Source organism: Sus scrofa, chromosome X (genome assembly GCF_000003025.6).
Source record: "Sus scrofa isolate TJ Tabasco breed Duroc chromosome X, Sscrofa11.1, whole genome shotgun sequence".
NCBI lineage: Eukaryota > Metazoa > Chordata > Mammalia > Artiodactyla > Suidae > Sus > Sus scrofa.
Window position 1 is genome coordinate 12,265,954 of NC_010461.5, and position 18,417 is coordinate 12,284,370.

The 18,417-nt window shown below is 41.2% G+C and overlaps 1 long non-coding RNA gene across 3 annotated transcripts in view; it reads right to left on the minus strand.

Moving 5' to 3' along the window:
- LOC106506903 overlaps positions 305–18,417 on the minus strand; it is a 70,327-nt gene continuing 52,214 nt past the window's right edge. For 2 of the 3 annotated variants that reach the window (XR_002340666.1, XR_002340665.1), the window contains exons 3-4: positions 5,133–5,314; positions 3,027–3,838 (exon numbers count right to left, since the gene is read on the minus strand). This is a non-coding gene — a long non-coding RNA (uncharacterized LOC106506903). Of the gene's footprint in view, positions 341–3,026; positions 3,839–5,132; positions 5,315–18,417 lie in introns of those variants that run through there. The other variant, XR_001302555.2, reaches the window with a different exon arrangement.

Consider the following 18,417-nt stretch of genomic DNA (forward strand, 5'->3'; position numbering starts at 1 on the left):
CAGATTCCCAGTGCATTCCACTCCCTCCCCCACCCCCTTGGCAACCACAAATCTGTTCTCCAAGTCCATGAGTTACTTTTCTGTGGAAAGGTTTATTTGTGCTATATATTAGATTCCAGATATAAGTGATATCATACGGTATTTGTCTTTCTCTTTCTGACTTGCTTCACTTCGTATGAAAGTCTCTAGTTCCATCCATGTTGCTGCAAATGGCATTATTTTGTCCTTTTTTATGGCTGAGTAGTATCCCATTGTGTATATATGCCACATCTTCTTAACATCCATTCATCTGGCGATGGACATTTAGCTTGTTTCCATGTCTTGGCTTTTGTGAATAGTACTGCAATGAACATACAATGCATGTGTCTTTAAAAAAATTTTTTTTTATTACTCAAATGAATTTATCACATCTGTAGTTGTATAATGATCATAACAATCCAGTTTCACAGGATTTCCATGCATGTGTCTTTTTCAAGGAGAGTTCTGTCTGGATAAGCCCCAAGAGTGGGATTCCTGGGTCATATGGCTTTGTCCTTTTTTCTGACAAAATGTTCTTTTTTCTCAAAATTTTTTGCAGGAATTTATATGTGCACAGATATTCTTTGTTAGTTGTTAATTCCCCTTTTCAACCTGATATATGCTTATTCTCTTGCATTTTCCTGGAAAGCAAGCCTATATTTCATATCATCTATACATGACTTAAAAGTTTCCCCTACTTTTCAACAGTAATAGCTAGCCGTTGATGCTCTTTTGTCTCACTGCAGCAGCCCTATGAGAACAGGGAGACATCTTGGTGGGAATTCCAGGGACCCCTGTCTTCCTCACCCTAACGGGAATGCCGCTCTTCCACTGGGGCTGGTGAGTCACTTTCAATTTGACGTGTCATGACATAAAAGTATCCGCGTATTCTTCGTTTACCGAAAATTCCTTGTATCAGTAACTGATGTTGAATTTTATTAGCAGCCTTTTCAGCATTTATTACCATGGCCACTGGGTTTCTACCACTTGCTGCATGATACTAATAAATCTCCTCACATTAATCCAACCCTTAGATAAACTCAGTTTGATTATATTTAACATGATACTGGACTTATTTTACTACTTTCCCCCTTGGATTTTCAGACCTATTTTCATAAGAACAATAGCATGTGAGTTCCTTTTCAGGTGCTAATCCTCAAAGAGCCTTTTTTTTTTTTAAATCATTAAAATATCACCTTGAAAATAATACAGAAATATTTCCAACATTTCCTATGTATAGAAATATTTTGAAACCAAAAGAAATAAAAACTTTACAGGTAAATAATACAGACCATGCATACATATTTGGGGTAAAGAGTTCTCTGAAAACTTTACATTAGATTTCATACTTTTTTCTTTTATTTATTTATTTTTTATTTTTTTATTTTATTTTTATTTTATTTATTTATTTTTTTGCTATTTCTTGGGCCGCTCCCGCGGCATATGGAGGTTCCCAGGCTAGGGGTCCAATCGGAGCTGTAGCCGCCGGCCTACACCACAGCCACAGCAACGCGGGATCCGAGCTGTGTCTGCAACCTACACCACAGCTCACGGCAACGCCAGATCGTCAACCCACTGAGCAAGGGCAGGGACCGAACCCGCAACCTCATGGTTCCTAGTCGGATTCGTTAACCACTGCGCCACAAAGGGAACTCCTAGATTTCATACTTTTTTCTGACTCCATTTAGGTTCCTTACAATTTCTAAGAAAATCATTTTATTCATTCATTTTCCAATAGCTCTCTTGAGCTTTATAGGAAATTTCCCACAAAATACCTTTATTTGTTACTATGTTCCCTACATATTTGCTAAAGAATACATTAAATTTTTTCTGATTTTTTTTCCATTAGACTTGCCAGAAGTTTTGCAGTTTTTTCAAAGAACATGCTCTTGGATTAACTTTTACTTCTATTCTGTTTTCTGATTTATCTGTCTTATTTACATTTATTAGGTCCTTCCTCTAATAACTATATTTGTTTTGCTGTTTTTTAATAATTCTTGAATTGACTAATAAGCTCATTTATTTTTAGTCTTAGTTAATAATGAAAACATCTCTGGCTATGAACTTTACTCTGAGTACTGCTCTGGCCACATGACACAAGAAGTGCATATGTACAGTGATTTCATAATGATTAATTTTCAAAATATTTATAATTATAGTGTTCATGTATTCTATAACCCAGTAATTACTTACAAAAGTGTTTTCTAAATTCCTAAGTCCTTTTCAGATTTAACTATAAGTATGCAAGCATATGTCATACTCAAAATAGTATTCTTATTAATCTCAAGTACATCAATTCATTTTTAATCTTAGAATTTATAAAAGGAAGTCTTACAACTGATCCATTACTATCCATAGATATTTCACTAAGGACATAAAATAAACATCTAACAATATTTTTAAAGGAGTTGTGAATAAACACTGAGCTATTAAATTTCCTTTGTTACATGGAGTTCCCGTCGTGGCGCAGTGGTTAATGAATCCGACTAGGAACCATGAGGTTGCGGGTTCGATCCCTGCCCTTGCTCAGTGGGTTAACGATCCGGCGTTGCCATGAGCTGTGGTGTAGGTTGCAGATGCGGCTCGGATCCTGCGTTGCTGTGGCTCTGGCATAGGCCGGTGGCTACAGCTCCGATTGGACCCCTAGCCTGGGAACCTCCATATGCCGCGGGAGCGGCCCAAGAAATAGCAACAACAACAACAACAACAACAAAATTTCCTTTGTTACAATAAAAGCATTATATGTGATTATTTCATCTTATTTTAAAGCAGATATATCATAATATAAAAGAGCTATGGAATGAAAAATTTCTTAATAAGATTTTTTTTTTTTGGTCTTTTCAGAGCCGCACCCGAGGCATATGGAGGTTCCCAGGCTAGGGGTCTAATCGGAGCTGTAGCCACCAGCCTACACCACAGCCACAGCAACGCCAGATCCGAGCCACGTTTGCGACCTACACTACAGCTCACGGCAATGCCAGATCCTTAATCCACTGAGCAAGGCCATGGATTGAACCCGCCACCTCATGGTTCCTAGTCGGATTCATTTCCCCTGTGCCAGGATGGGAACTCCAAGGTAATAAGATTTTTATATCGGGATAAAGCAAATCGCTATGAGGTGATGTGCTCATATGTTTGGATTCAACATCAGCAAAAGGAATTATTATGTGTGGCCCAAAATGACATGGTTCAAAATATCAACTTTCATAGATCCTGTCAGGTGACTAGAAAGACAAAATCTCAAGTGACATTTATGAAACACTGTCAATAACTCGACTTCAAATCTGAAGATACCACGTTACATATCACATAGAAAATACTAAAAATAATAAATTATTAAATGCCCTGATGAAGATCTCGGTAAAATAGGTGGGAAACAGAACTAGATACTAGAACTCTTGCCTCTTAATATAGTGTCTTTACTTTCTTCCCTTTTTCAAAAATCTTACACAAATTTTGTATTTGTTTTGATGTACAAGTTTAAGTAATGAACTTCCAGAGGACTCATATTTTATGTAACTTGCTTCATTCAATGCTTTATGTCAGCAACTCCACATATAGGAGCCTAATAACTTACTAGTAACAGGGGTGATGATGACAAATAGAGCCATTTCGAACATTCTGAATATGCTTCTATTTACTCCCAGTGTTTAGAGTTTAGAGAACGCAGGTAAAAAGTTGAGACTACTACTGCCACGAGCCATGCAGAAGGCACTGAGTCTCCTGGGACCGGAAAGAGAAATTGATTTCTCCATGTCTTTCATACTCCACATCACTACTGGAAAGCAGTTTCTCGGCACATAACTATTGATCTGCTGCTCTGGAGGGTAAATTAAATATGAGAAAACACGTGCGTCATTCTTCTGATTCATGGAAGATGCCTTTTAAAGTTCATCAGGGTTGTAAACGCATGTGGGGAATAAGTGTGCTCCATTTACGTGCAATAAAACAAGAGCTAGTAGGGGCCAATGTCCCTTCTGAATTTTGACCCTCATTATTCTATTTCATTGTCATAAACAAATTTGCTAAACCTAGAGCAACTAAATCTACTACAGTAAACTGTAAAACCATTTAAAATATGTTACTCTGTACATTTTTAATGATTTTTGGATAATGCATCTGGCTGTGATGCATTAAAAGAAATCAAATGAAGCCTTTAATCACTGAATATGGAAACCTTTGGTAAGAAAAAACTCTGAACTTTTTAAAATAGCGCCTCAAATACTTCAGCACTACTCATTTTCTAGACTAGAAGTTACAGATTTTTAATCAAATGTGACCCTTCATAGTTTAATTAGCATGAAATTGATTATCTATATAACAATTTCAAGAAGTTTGTAATAATCACCCAAATATTTTCAGAATAATTAGAGAGATAACAAAATGATTCTACTTGCTCTCAGCTATCAGCAGGTTCAGAAACATACGGAAGTGAAAGATTTTTGCCTCTGCGCAAACCTATTTTATTTATTTATTTATTTATTTTGTCTTTTTGCCTTTTCTAGGGCCGCTCCCGTGGCATATGGAGGTTCCCAGGCTAGGGGTCTAATTGGAGCTGTAGCCGCCAGCCTACACCACAGCCACAGCAGCGCTGGATCCGAGCCGCGTCTGCAACCTACACCACAGCTCAGGGCAATGCCAGATCCTTAACCCACTGAGCAAGGGCAGGGATCGAACCCACAACCTCATGGTTCCTAGTCGGATTCGTTAACAACTGCTCCACGATGGGAACTCCAAATCTATTATATTTTAATCCAGTGTTTCCCAGTCGGGGTGATTTTGTCCCCCAGAGAACATATGGCAATGTTTGGAGACACTTTCAGTTGTTACAATTGCAAGGGACAGGGACAGAGAGTTCCATGGCATCTAATGGTAGGTAGAGAACAGGAATGCTGCTAAACATCCTGCGATGAACAGGCCAGTCCCCTACAACAAAGAGTTATCCGGCCCCAAGTATCAATAGCGCCGAGTCTGAGGAACCCTATTTCCACCTAATGGTGCCACTTTCATGTGCAGATGCTTTTGAGTAATGACCGTGTGTTCCTTCCTAGTTTCCCAATATCAGAAACAGCAACTTAGGATTTAGTATAATGGAAGCAATTTTTTGCACTGACCTCTTGGTAAACTGGCATCATTCCTCAGCATGCCAATGGAAAACCTCCTACCTGTACAGAGTCAGTTTTCTCATTATCTGCTTAGGTACCAATGACCGGCTTCAGCCTTGACCGCTGTGTAGAAGCTGCTTCTTAGCGATGCACACTCCACCTTAGAGAGCTCTCAACTTGGACACGTCGTTCTTATGTGGAAAAGAATGCAGAGCAGAGTTTGCTTTTAGCCTTTTACACTGCTTGTGCAAGTGAGCTTGTACTTAAACTTGAGTCTTTCCTCTTTCTAAACTCTAATGAAGGCTCCTTTCCCTTCCATATTATCACCACAGCTTGATTTATCAATTTATGAATTTCCTCCATCTTTGTTTCGCTTTTTTAACCCTTATTCTTTTTATTTGGGGTTATTCCACGAACATAACTAATAAGGAGAAAGAAAGGACCAGTTAAAGGCCTAAATAATGCTTCTCTAAAAATTACCAGAGTTCCTGTTGCAGCTCAGTGGGTTAAGACCCCAAGATAGTATCCGTGAGGATGTGGGTTCAATCCCTGGCCTCACTCGGTGGGTGAAGTATCTGGCATTGCCGTGAGCTGTAGTGTAGGTCACAGATGCAGCTCAGATCTGGCGTTGCTGTGGCTGTGGTGTAGGCCAGCAGCTGCAGCTCTGATTCGACCCCTAGCCCAGGAACCTCCATATGCTGCAGGTGTAGCTGTAAAAAGAAAAAACAAAAACATAAAGATTACCATTTAACGAACTTATGGATACTGGTTAAAATGAGAGATCAGTCTAATATAGAAAAAATATGTAGTTTTTTCATCATATGTACTTATAATTTATCATTTGCTTTATATTCTGAATATACTATCATAATAAGCTCATTTATCTTATTAATATAGCTAATGAGAAAGTAGAATAGTTAAACCTATTATCCTTATTTCTAATTAAATCTCAATATCACTGTTACTATAAGTGATTAATTCTACCCTCCCTCATCTACTTTACCTGGCTTGCCTAATTAAAATTTCATTTTATTTTTCTGCTTAAGGCTTGTGGGAAAAGATCTTGTTTCAATTTTTAATATGAATTCTATACTTAGACTGTATCCTTTTTAAACATCCCCTTCTTGAATAAACATTTAACTATTAGTATTAAGTAACAAGACTGAAAATACCGTATAAGAAGGGATCACCTGTTGGGACCACTGGGATGGTTCCCATGCATGCTGTCTGAGGAGGCAGCCACCTCTCCCTCCTTGCGTCCCCACTGGTCCTGCAGGCCATCACTTTCCACAACATCCTCCAGTTTATTACCTTGGGGCTGGTTGAAAGTGCCTTTAACTTAAACGCATGTGCACTGCCAGCGTCCCTGTGCATCCCTCACACCATCTTGCACTTGCACCTAGTGCTTGGCCCTTGCATTTAGTAAGTACTCAGATAAAAACTAACCACCTCTACTGCAGGGCTGCTCTCACCTTTTGAGACGGACCACAGTTCGTCTGTGGGATGTGTATCCCTGCTTTCACTTGACTTTGGCTCCCTCTTGAAATTTTTCCTTTATGAAGCCAAGGACCCTCGCCTGGTGGCCTGTCCCAGGAATTCACCTGAGACGTGGGACATGACCATCCTCTTGTGCCTCATTTTCCTACAACATCTTTTTTTTTTTTGGCTGCACCCATGGCATATGGAAATTCCTGCAACATTTTTACAAAGGATATTAATCTAATTTTTACCTTTAAAAAAAGCACTCAACTAACTACATATTTCTTTTTTTTTTTTCTTGATTTTTTTTTCCTGATTTTTTTTTTTTTTTTTTTTTTGTCTTTTTGTTTTTTGTTGTTGTTGCTATTTCTTGGGCCGCTCCCGCGGCATATGGAGGTTCCCAGGCTAGGGGTTGAATCGGAGCTGTAGCCACCGGCCTACGCCAGAGCCACAGCAACGCGGGATCCGAGCCGCGTCTGCAACCTACACCACAGCTCACGGCAACGCCGGATCGTTAACCCACTGAGCAAGGGCAGGGACCGAACCCGCAACCTCATGGTTCCTAGTCGGATTCATTAACCACTGCGCCACGACGGGAACTCCCTAACTACATATTTCTGATGGAAGTTGGAGTTTGTGTAGCTTGGGATATATCAAATGGTTCTAAAAGATCTAGCTAGAAAATAAGAATACTGGATAATGGGATTTTTTTTTTTTTATGGCTGCACCTGAGGCATATGGAAGTTCCCAGGCACAGCAGCTGTGGCAGTGCTGGACCCTTTAACCCACTGCACTGGGCTGGGGATCAAACCCACACACACCTCTGCAGCGATCTGAGCCACTGCAGTTGGAGTCTTTTTTTTCCCTTTAGGGCCACACCTATGGCATGTGGAAGTTCCCAGGGTAGGGGTTGAATCGGAGCTGTAGCCACCGGCCTACGCCAGAGCCACAGCAACGCAGGATCCGAGCCGCATCTGCAACCTACACCACAGCTCACGGCAACGCCGGATCGTTAACCCACTGAGCACGGGCAGGGACCGAACCCGCAACCTCATGGTTCCTAGTCGGATTCGTTAACCACTGCGCCACGACGGGAACTCCCAAAGTTAGATTCTTAACCCACTGCACCACAATGGGAAGTCGCCCAAATTCTTAACAAGAGAAGAGTTAGGGGAGTTCCCATCATGGCTCAGCTTGGTGTTGCCGTGAGCTGTGGTGTAGGTTGCAGATGCGGCTCCAATCCCACATTACTATGGCTCTGGCGTAGGCCGGTGGCTGTAGCTGCGATTGACCCCTACCCTGGGACCCTCCATATGCTGCGGGTACAGCCCTAAAAAAGATAAATAATAATAATAACAATAATAATAATATAAGAGTTAGGGATTTCCTCTGTGGCTCAGCAGGTTAAGGACCCAGCATTGCTGCTGCAGCAGCTTGAGTTGTTGCTGTGGTATGGGTTTGATCTCTGGCCCAGGAACTTTCACATGCCTTGGGTGCAGTCAAAAAGAAAAAAAATAGGAGTTGGGGTCTTCTTATCACTTTTTATTTTAAGCAAGATATGAGCAGTGGCAACTTTTGTTAAATTTATTAAAGACTGGGTAACATATGATCTAAATCTAAGGAATGGACTTGCCATCAGGAAAACCTCATGGGTTAGTTGCATCTGGACATAGGACTCTTCACTTTGGCCTCATCCAAGTAAGCTGAGGACTAGCCCTTCTTGGAAAATTGCACTTAATGTTACTTAACAGTAGCAACCTCTAAGATTTTGTATCAAAGGAGATCTACATGCTTTATGCTTAAACAGTTCCTGTCACATAGCAGTCATTCAATAAATGCTAACTGTAATACTATTACCAATAAATCATATAACATGTTCATAGCTTGAGAAAAAAATAGAGCAAATGTTGATGAAGAGCAGAAATCAAAGGCAAATGATGCAAGAGAAAATTTCCAATCAGCATTTAAAATATCAAGGTAGAAGAACTGGGGGTAAAGATAAGAATACATGTAAGAAACCAGCCCAAAACATGACCCCCAACCAGCAGACTCCTGTTACAACACGCCAGATAGCGTACTTTTCCCTTCTTCCCAGCTGCTTCGAGCTTGGTTTCTTCAATAAGGGGAGGGAGCTATTAGTAATGCAAGAACTACTTTTCCACATGTGGGAGGAAATGTCCAGAGTTATGAACTAAGTACAGCACATAGAGGTAGGCTTCTCCTCACATAAACTGTCATGATGAAGCTTGACCTGTTCATCATATCCTTAAGCATTTACTACTTTAGGATTCAGTGCAAAGCAAATAGGCTCTCACCGAGCTTCCATTATTAACTGTCTGCCATGGTGTCTGGCACCAGCAGGTACTCTACACAAGTTAACTGCATCTGATCTGAAGCAAATATTCACTGAGCGTCAGCTATATGGTCAGCAGCACTGTAGCCAGGGATGATGAGTGTACTTGAGAAGTATGAAACGGACAGGGAAGGACAATATTATTTTCCACTTTAAAAAAAAAAATCTGTAAAGCAACAAAGGAAGACACAAAAATATGGTGCTATAGTGATTTTTGGAGCACTAGTGAAAATATCTGGAGGAGGTGATGTTCAGGCAGAGTCTTGTGCAAGAGACCAGCACTGGAGAGGAGAAAGAACCCAGACACAGAAAACCCTGTGTGGAGATGGGAAGGAGAATGTTTGGCATGTGCGTTGGTGATGGTTACAGCATGGCACCGTGCGGAGGTACTGGGGGAAGCTGGAGGGGGTTGTTGGGACCAGGTGATAAGTGCTTTGACAGACACTGCCAAGGAGCTTGGACTTCATCTGGTGCCACTGAAGGCCCAGTTAATGTTTGTGAGTTAGTAGAGACACACTCAGATATGCTTGTAGGAGTAGCCCAGTGCATGGTATGGGAGAGACTGTTGCCAAGATGCCAGCCATAAGTCCATCGTAAGGATTCAGGGAGGAAGTGGCGGTATATCAGTGATGACAGTGGCACTGGGTGTGTGGAGAAGTGGGGACAGATGCAAGAGACCTTTAGGAGGCAGAATCTCAGGGCCTCCTGGCACTGAGAACGGAGAGTGTGGATGTGAAGGACCGCATCGATGTCTAGCCTGATAAGGGAGTGGAAAGAAACACTGTTATTCTGTTTGCGGAATCAGGGAGGGAAAGGAGTGCGATCGGGGCACGCTGAGGTTGAGAGACCCCCAGGACAGTGAGAGGAAGGAGGCAGTTGACGTGCTCTCCTCTTCTGTTCCTGTGCTTCTGGAATCCATTCACCTGTTTCGAGTCAAAACTTGTTCCAGAGTCCCCTGGTTTAAGACCCTGTAGATCCGGTATTCCACCAGTGCCACCACTCCTCCCCGCTCCCATCCCAAGAAAGTCTTCTTTCTCAGGGATTTTTCAGTTGCTTCACTCTTGAAGTTTTATTTTTTTCCCCCAAATCTGTTAGTTCAGGAACTGCTTTCCAGATTACCTAGCACCCACCTCAACCCTCTTGGCTTCTTTTCTCACATCGCTCACAATTTGAAACTTTACAGAACAATGTAGAATCAGCAAATCTGAACGAAAGCTAATATTCCCTTTGGTCCAGGGTGTCACTTTTTACATGGAAACACTGAGGTCCAGAAAGGGTAGCATAAAGTCCATGTTCCCTATTATTTCCAAACTCTCCCTCTCCTGCTTCCCCCTTTTAAGTCATTTGTTCTACTAACTCCTGTCCCCTCTCTTCCTGCCTCCAGAGCCTCACTGCCGCCCCCTGGTGGTTGGAGGCACCAAGGGCTGCCAGTCCAACAGGCACACTGAAAACTCCCAGTCCTCAGTATTGTTCTACCTTCCTCGGCCTTGTCGGCATTTGCATTGACGACATTTCTATATTGAAATCAGCATTAGCACCCCAGGACCTATGTCAGAGAATCCAAACTCTTTGGCCTCTAAGACCCAAACCCAATAGTCAGATGCATCTACACTCTTGCCCCCTCCCCATCTCCTCTGAGCCCTTCTAGCAGCGAGTCCAGGCTACCTCTGTTCTTTGTGTGGCTTTATTTCCACCACCACCCCCTGGGGGGGCATATGGGAGTTCCCAGGTCAGGGATTGAATCCTAGCAGCATATGCAACCTAGGTCACAGCTGCAGCATTGCCAGATCCTTAACGCACTGTGCCAGACCGGGGATGAAATGGGTGCCTCCACAGAGACAAGCTGGATCATTAAGCCACTATGCCACAATCATACCATCCTGAATGCGTCCAATCTCAACTCTGTGTGGGTTTTTACATTATTTCCTTAACTTGCATACTGCGAGCTTTCATTTTTTACCTTTAAATGTTTTTAGCCATTCAGGGCTATCTCAATTATCAATTCCTTTGAGAAACTTTTCTTTCACTTTTTCTAAAAAAAAATTTTACAGCTGCACCTGAGGCACATGGAAGTTTCCGGGCCAGGGTGGAATTGGAGGGGCAGTTGTGGCCTAATCCACAGCCTCTGTGGATTAGGAGCCTCTGTAGATTAGAAGCCTCTGTGGATTAGATCTGGCAATACCAGATTGGAACTGCATCTGCAACCTACAGGGCAGCAACCACAGATCCTTAACCCACTGAGCCAGGCCAGGGATCAAACTCATATCCTCACAGAGACAATGGCAGGTCCTTAACCTGCTGAGCCCCAATGGGAACTCCTCTTTTACTTTTTTGATAAAGTTTTATAATTGTCCAATATATAACCTGTGTACTCTCTCCTCCTGTATTCTCAAAGTATTTTTGTTCACATTCCTACATGCAGCCTTTGCCAACATGATTTACTTTTATATGCTGCAAAACCGGAACTCTCTGGAGGGCAAGGAATATATTTGGTTCTTTTTTTTTTTTTCTTTTGCTTTCCTCATGGCCCATGAATATTTGATTGCTGAAGTGACTAATTCTTATCATAAACTGGATTTCTAAGATGCCCCAAACTCTTGGGAATGAAGAGTCTAGCGTTGCATTACATTTTTTTCTCATTTCTAGACAGAAAAGAAAAAACTTCCTAGACTGGAAAACATATTCTTTACAATACGATCTATCATAAACAAGGCTTTGGAATGTCTTTATCTTGATATTTTATGCCCTATTTTAAGAAGAGACAATCTTGAGAAACTAGGATAATCAAAGGCTCATCATATTTTGTAGGTTAACAGCCATAATCATTATGAACTTGACTTATTTTTCACAGGCTAACATTGTTTTATCTCCGTGAAAGTTAATCACTACTTCTTGGAAACAAAAACTAGACAATCTGAGTGAATGTAATTTTGCCAAGGTTATATTCCCAAAGTGGAAATCAAGTCCTCTTGTGGTTCAGTGGGTTAAGGATCTGGCATTGCCACTAGAGATGCCTGGGTCACTGCTGTGGTGCAGGTTCCATCCCTGGCACAGGAAATTCCAGATGCCTGGGGTGCAGGCCCCCCCAAAATAATAAAGTTGGAGTCTGAAGGACATTTTCCTAAAAAGGATGCAAATGTGCCTCTCTGTGTGTCTCACTAAAACCAATAAATTATAATGAGTGAATTAAATTAAAACCAATAAATTATAATGAATTAAAACCAATAAATTATGAGTCCCATGTAGTAAAAACAAGGCTATACTGAGTCTTCTGATAATTCTTCCTAGATGTTTAATTATTTACACTGCTTCGTGGATGTTATACTGAAAGTTTTTCACAGTGTTGGCACACAATGCTTGATTTTCTAGACCAAAATTTCTGCAACCATGCATGCAGTAGGATTTTCAGTATGTAATTGCCTATTGAGCTGCCTGTTGGATTTTAGCCAGGTGTTTGGTGCTACCCACACGTACTTCCTTTACCAGCTTTCATATAGGGATGGAGGGGGCATCAGGCCATGTACCACTTTGCTTAGATGCTCTCATTTTCATAACAGAACCTTAAACTACCCCTTCTTGATATAGGAAGCTTATGAATTAAGCACAATCTCAAAGTTTCTGCCCTTAAGTTTTGTCCAGCAACAGTGACCTTGTACATTCTGCCATATAATAGTTATCAACAGCCTATAATGAGAAACGTTGTTTTTGAAAGACTGTAAAAGACCTGCATGCAAGACCTCTATTCCTGCAAATCAGAAATGTGGACAGGTTGTTGCTTGCAGCCACTCACCCATCCTGCAATGTTAATCACAAAACTTTTTCTGAACAGGGACTTGGCCACAATCCCAGCAAAGTTATTCAGGCAGCTCCTATGAATGGATCAGAGCTGAAATGGGAATTGAAGGCTACTTGCTATCCTAGGGAACAGTAATCTCAATGCCACCCTGGATTAGGCCAGACCATTCAGGACCTGTATACTTTACTCTGTTGAACAGGAAAGTTTGGATAGGTCATAGCATTGGTTTCATGCATTGTGCTTTGTGGTTGCAGCTATGGTTTACATTGAGGGGAACTGTGTGTGATTTCTTATGACACTTATTTCCCACTTTCACTCACACCATCATCTTTGCGAGAAATTCAGATTTCTCTTGGTACTAAAAATAAAGAGAAACTGTACTTCTCAAAATCAATCAAACAAAACCTGTAGCTTTTGTCCTATACACACTGGAACACCTTTAAATGATTGTCCTTTTGTCTTCTGATGGGAATTCAGAAGCTTACAGTCAAATTTCTGACTCACATTTAACAAGGACATTTTCCTATGTGCTCACAAAAGAAGTTTCAAATCCAATGGCTTGCCTACTGATTTATCTTATCATTGGCTGCATCATTTTCTTGCTCTAAGTTCCCCTTTCCTTGATTCCTTCAACTATTTCTTTCATCCAGTATTGTCTATATTTTCATAAGTTGCCTCAAACATAAGCTATTGCTTAACTACATAAAATTAACGCAGTAGCTAACACAGTCTGTACTTGGTCTCATTTCTTGTTATTTTTTAAGGCAAAAATGAATGCCATTTGAAACATTTTGTATAAATGAAGCAAAATTTTCAGGGTCTAAGTAAGCTTAATAAAAGCATTCTATTGAAAATTGTTATTCTCTCTGTTCCTTCTAGCTTAACATTGTAAATGTTCTCACTATCTTCAAGGCAGAAATGGAATGAAGGGTAGGAAGGGAAGAGATGGGAACTAATATGTGATCTAAAATCTTTACTGCTGGCACATATGAAGAATTATATGTAGCAAATCTTGTTACTGTGGAGAGAAAAAAATGGAGTTCTCCACCGGAGTTAAAAGGGCGTATGTTTATTTTTTAGACAAGGACCATAGGTCCATAGCCTCATTTCATTATACAAATGCCACTGGATCAGGCTCTGAGGCCTGAGCCAGTTTCTCAGGAGACCTGGACACCCCCCACAGGCATCCCCCTGAGGTTCTAGGGAATGGGTCTCCCAGGTGGGAGAGCGAAGAGGGCATGCACAGCGGGGTGGGACTGAGACAGAGTGCACCTAGATTTCCTGGGAAGAGATGGGCATGACCATGCGGACTGCAAAAATGTGGTATGAGTAGAGAGCAGGGGGACAGCCCAGTCAAGAGGGGCACAGTGGGACATGAGGGACATGACCAGTGGGCAGGAATGGGGCCTGGCTATGGTGGGAGGGGAGTGACCACTGACAGGCACAGAAGCTAGACAGGGGAGCGGCCTTGGAGGGAAAGGAATGGTGGATACAGGAGGGAAGAGGGTTAGCAGTGAGTTGATTTGCCACGGCCCAGCTAGCAGGAGGGAGCACAACGGCTTGGGTTTTACTGAAGAGGCAGTCGAAAGGGGACTTGTTTATGACAGAGCAGAGGGGCAAGGCCCAAGGGGTAGAGGTGAGCTCACAGCTGAGCTTGGAGAACACAGCCTGGCCAAAATAAGAATGTATTAGGACTACCCCAAGCAATCTACGGATTCAATGCAATACTTGTCAAATTACCCATGAGATTTTTCACAGAACTACAACAAAAAACCCAAAATTTATATGGAACCATAAAAGACTCAGGATTGCCAAAGCAATCCTGAGGAACAAAAACCAAGCAGGAGGCAAAACTCTCCCAGCATTCAGACAATGTTATAAAGCTACAGTCATCAAGACAGTGTGGTACTGGTACCAAAACAGACATACAGACCAATGGAACAGAATAGAGTCCAGAAGTAAACCCAGACACCTCCAGTCAATTAATCTTCAACAAAGGAGGCAACAACATAAAATGGGGAAAAGACAGTCTTTTCAGCAAATGGTGCTGGGGAAACTGGACAGCTGCATGTAAATCAATGAAACTGGAACACACTCTCCTGCCATGCACAAAAATAAACTCAAAATGGCTTAAAGACTCAAACCTAAGACCAGACACCATCAAACTCCTAGAAGAGAACATAGGCAAAACGTTCTCTGACATTAACCTCACAAATGTGTTTTTAGGTCAGTCTCCCAAAGCAACAGAAATAAGAGCAAAAAGAAACCAATGCGGGAGTTCCTGTCATGGCGCAATGGTTAGCGAATCCGACTAGGAACCATGAGGTTGCGGGTTCGGTCCCTGCCCTTGCTCAGTGGGTTACCGGCGTTGCCGTGAGCTGTGGTGTAGGTTGCAGACACGGCTCGGATCCCGCGTTGCTGTGGCTCTGGCGTAGGCCGGTGGCTACAGCTCCGATTGGACCCCTAGCCTGGGAACCTCCATATGCCGCGGGAGCGGCCCAAGAAATAGCAACAACAACAACAACAACAAAGACAAAAGACAAAAAAAAAAAAAGACAAAAAAAAGAAACCAATGGGACCTAATCAAACTGACAAGCTTTTGCACAGCAAAGGAAACCACAAAAAAAAAAAAAAAAAAAAAAAAAAAAACAAACAAAAAGACAACCTATGGAATGGGAGAAAATAGTTTCAAATGATGCAACTGACAAGGGCTTAATGTCTAAAATATACAAACAACTTATACAACTCAACAGCAAAAAAGCCAACAACCCAATGGAAAAATGGGCAAAAGACCTGTACAGACATTTCTCCAAAGAAGCTATACAGACAGCCAACAAGCACATGAAAAAAATGCTCAACAGCACTGATTTTTAGAGACATGCAAATCAAAACTAGTATGAGATACCATCTCACACCAGTCAGAATGGCCATCATTAATAAGTCCACCAGTAACAAATGCTGGAGAGGGTGTGGAGAAAAGGGAACCCTCCTACACTGTTTGTGGGAATGGAAACTGGTACAACCACTATGGAAAACAGGATGGAGGTTCCTCAGAAAACTAAATATAGAACTACCTACCTTATGACCCAGCAATCCCACTCTTGGGCATATATCCAGACAATACTTACCTTGAAAAAGACACATGCACCTGTATGTTCATTGCAGTACTATTCACAAGAGCCAAGACGTGGAAACAACCTAAATGTCCATCGCCAGATGAATGGATGTTAAGAAGATGTGGCATATATACACAATGGGATACTACTCAGCCATAAAAAAGGACAAAATAATGCCATTTGCAGCAACATGGATGGAACTAGAGACTTTCATACGAAGTGAAGTAAGGCAGAAAGAGAAAGACAAATACCATATGATATGACATATCTGGAATCTAATATATGACACAAATGAACCTTTCCACAGAAAAGTAACTCATGGACTTGGAGAACAGACTTGTGGTTGCCAAGGGGGTGGGGGAAGGAGTGGGATGGACTGGGAGTGTGGGATTAATAGATGCAAACTAATGCATTTGGAAGAACTATATCTAGTCACTTGTGATGGAGCATGACAATGTGAGAAAAAGAATATGTATGACAGGATCACTTTGGCTGTACAGTTGAAACTGACAGACCACTGTAAACCAACTATAATGGAAAAAATAAAAAATCAAAAAATTTTAAAAAGGGTGTATCAGGAGATGGGAAGGGGTGAGGAGAGAACTTTGCCATTTAGTAGTAGGAGTGTGTCCTGAATAAGACCTGCAAGGCCAAGTGGAGCTGAGGGGTGTGGCTTTGAACTGAGGGGCCTTGTCATAAGGATTACAGAAATTTGTGGCAATAGCCAGAGGCCAGAGAGATTTGAGGCAGCCATGAAGGTGGGTGGCCCAGACAAAGTACAAGAGCATTTGGGAGGGATACTGCTATGAGTAAGAGGGTCAGGAGAAGCACAAGGGACCATTTACCTATACATCCCCTGCAATACCTTGCCTTTCCCACAATTTCTTTTCTCTCCCCAAAGTCTCTGCATCTCCCACAATTCTTTGTTCTCAACCACAGTCCTCCACTGTCATCCACAATCCTGCATTCCCTCCCACTCAATGCTCTCTTCTCTCCCTTTAGTGCTCCTTTCTCTCTCACAATTTCTGTTTCTTCCACATCTTTATTCCCACCCATAATCCCATATCTCTTGTAATTCATTTTTTAATGATCTTTTAGAAAAATTAAGGCATGACTGACATATTATTTTACTTTCAGGGACAGACATAATGATTTGATATTTGTATGTATTGTGAAATGATGGACACAATAAGTCTAGTTAACACCCATCCCCATATATAGGTACAAAATGTTTTTTTCTTGTGATAAGACCTACTCTCAGCAACTTTCAAATACATAATACAGTATTATTAACTATAGCCACCATGTTGTACATTACATCCACATGACTTAATTATTTATAATTGGAAGTTTGTACCTTTTGACCCTCTTTGCCCTTTTTGTCCACCCCCCCCCCCCAATGGCCTGCCTTCAGCAAACACTAGTCTTCTCTAGATCTATGAGACTGGGTTATTTGTTAGTTGGGGGTTTTTAGATTTCAAATATAAGTGAGATCATACAATATTTGTCTTTCTCTGACTTCTTTTACTTAGCATGATGCCTTCAAGATCCATTTATTTTGTTGAAAATGGCAAGATTTCATTCTTTTTATGGCTGAGTAGTATTCCATTGTGCATATATACACCACATTTTCTTTTTTTTTAATTATTGACTTTTTAAAATCAATTTTCTTTGGCTGTACCCATGACACATGGAAGTTCCTGGGTCAGGGAATGAACCCATGCCACAGCAGCAACCCAAGCCACTGCAATGACAACACCAGATCCTTAACCCACTGTGCCACAAGAGAACTCCTGTACCACATTTTCTTTATCCATTCATCCACTGATGGACACTTAGGTTGTTTCTATATCTTAGCTATTGTTAATAATGCTACAATGAACATGGGGGTGTATTTATCTTTTCAAATTAATCTTTTCATTTTCTTCAAATAAATACATAGAAGTGGAATTGCTGGATCATATGGTAGCTCTGTTTTTAATTTTTTGAGGAACCTCCATACTGTTTTTCTACAGTAGCTGCACCAATTTATATCCTCACATGAGTTCTATTTTCTCTACATCCCAGCCAACATTTGTTTGTTGTCTTTTTGACGACAGCCATGCTAACAAGTACAAGGTGATACCTCATTGTGGTTTCGATTTGCATGTCCCTGATGATTAGCAATGATAAGCATCTTTTCATGTACCAGTTGACCATTTGTTTATCTTCCCTGGGAAAATGTCTATTCAGAGCCTCTGCCCATTTTTTAATCACATATTTTTTTTGCTACTGAGTTACATGAGTTCTTGATGTATTTTGTATATTAATGCATTATCAGATATATGATTTGTCAATAATTTCTCCCAATCCGTAGGCTGCCTTTTCATTTTGTTGATGATTTCCTTTGCTGTGCAGAAGCTTTTTAGCTTGATGTAGTCCCACTTGTTTATTTTTGCTTTTGTTGCCTCTGCTTTTGGAGACAGATCTGAAAAATCATTGCCAACACCTATGTTAAGGCATTGACCACTATATTTTCTTCTGGTTGTTTCATGGTTTCATGTCTTACAT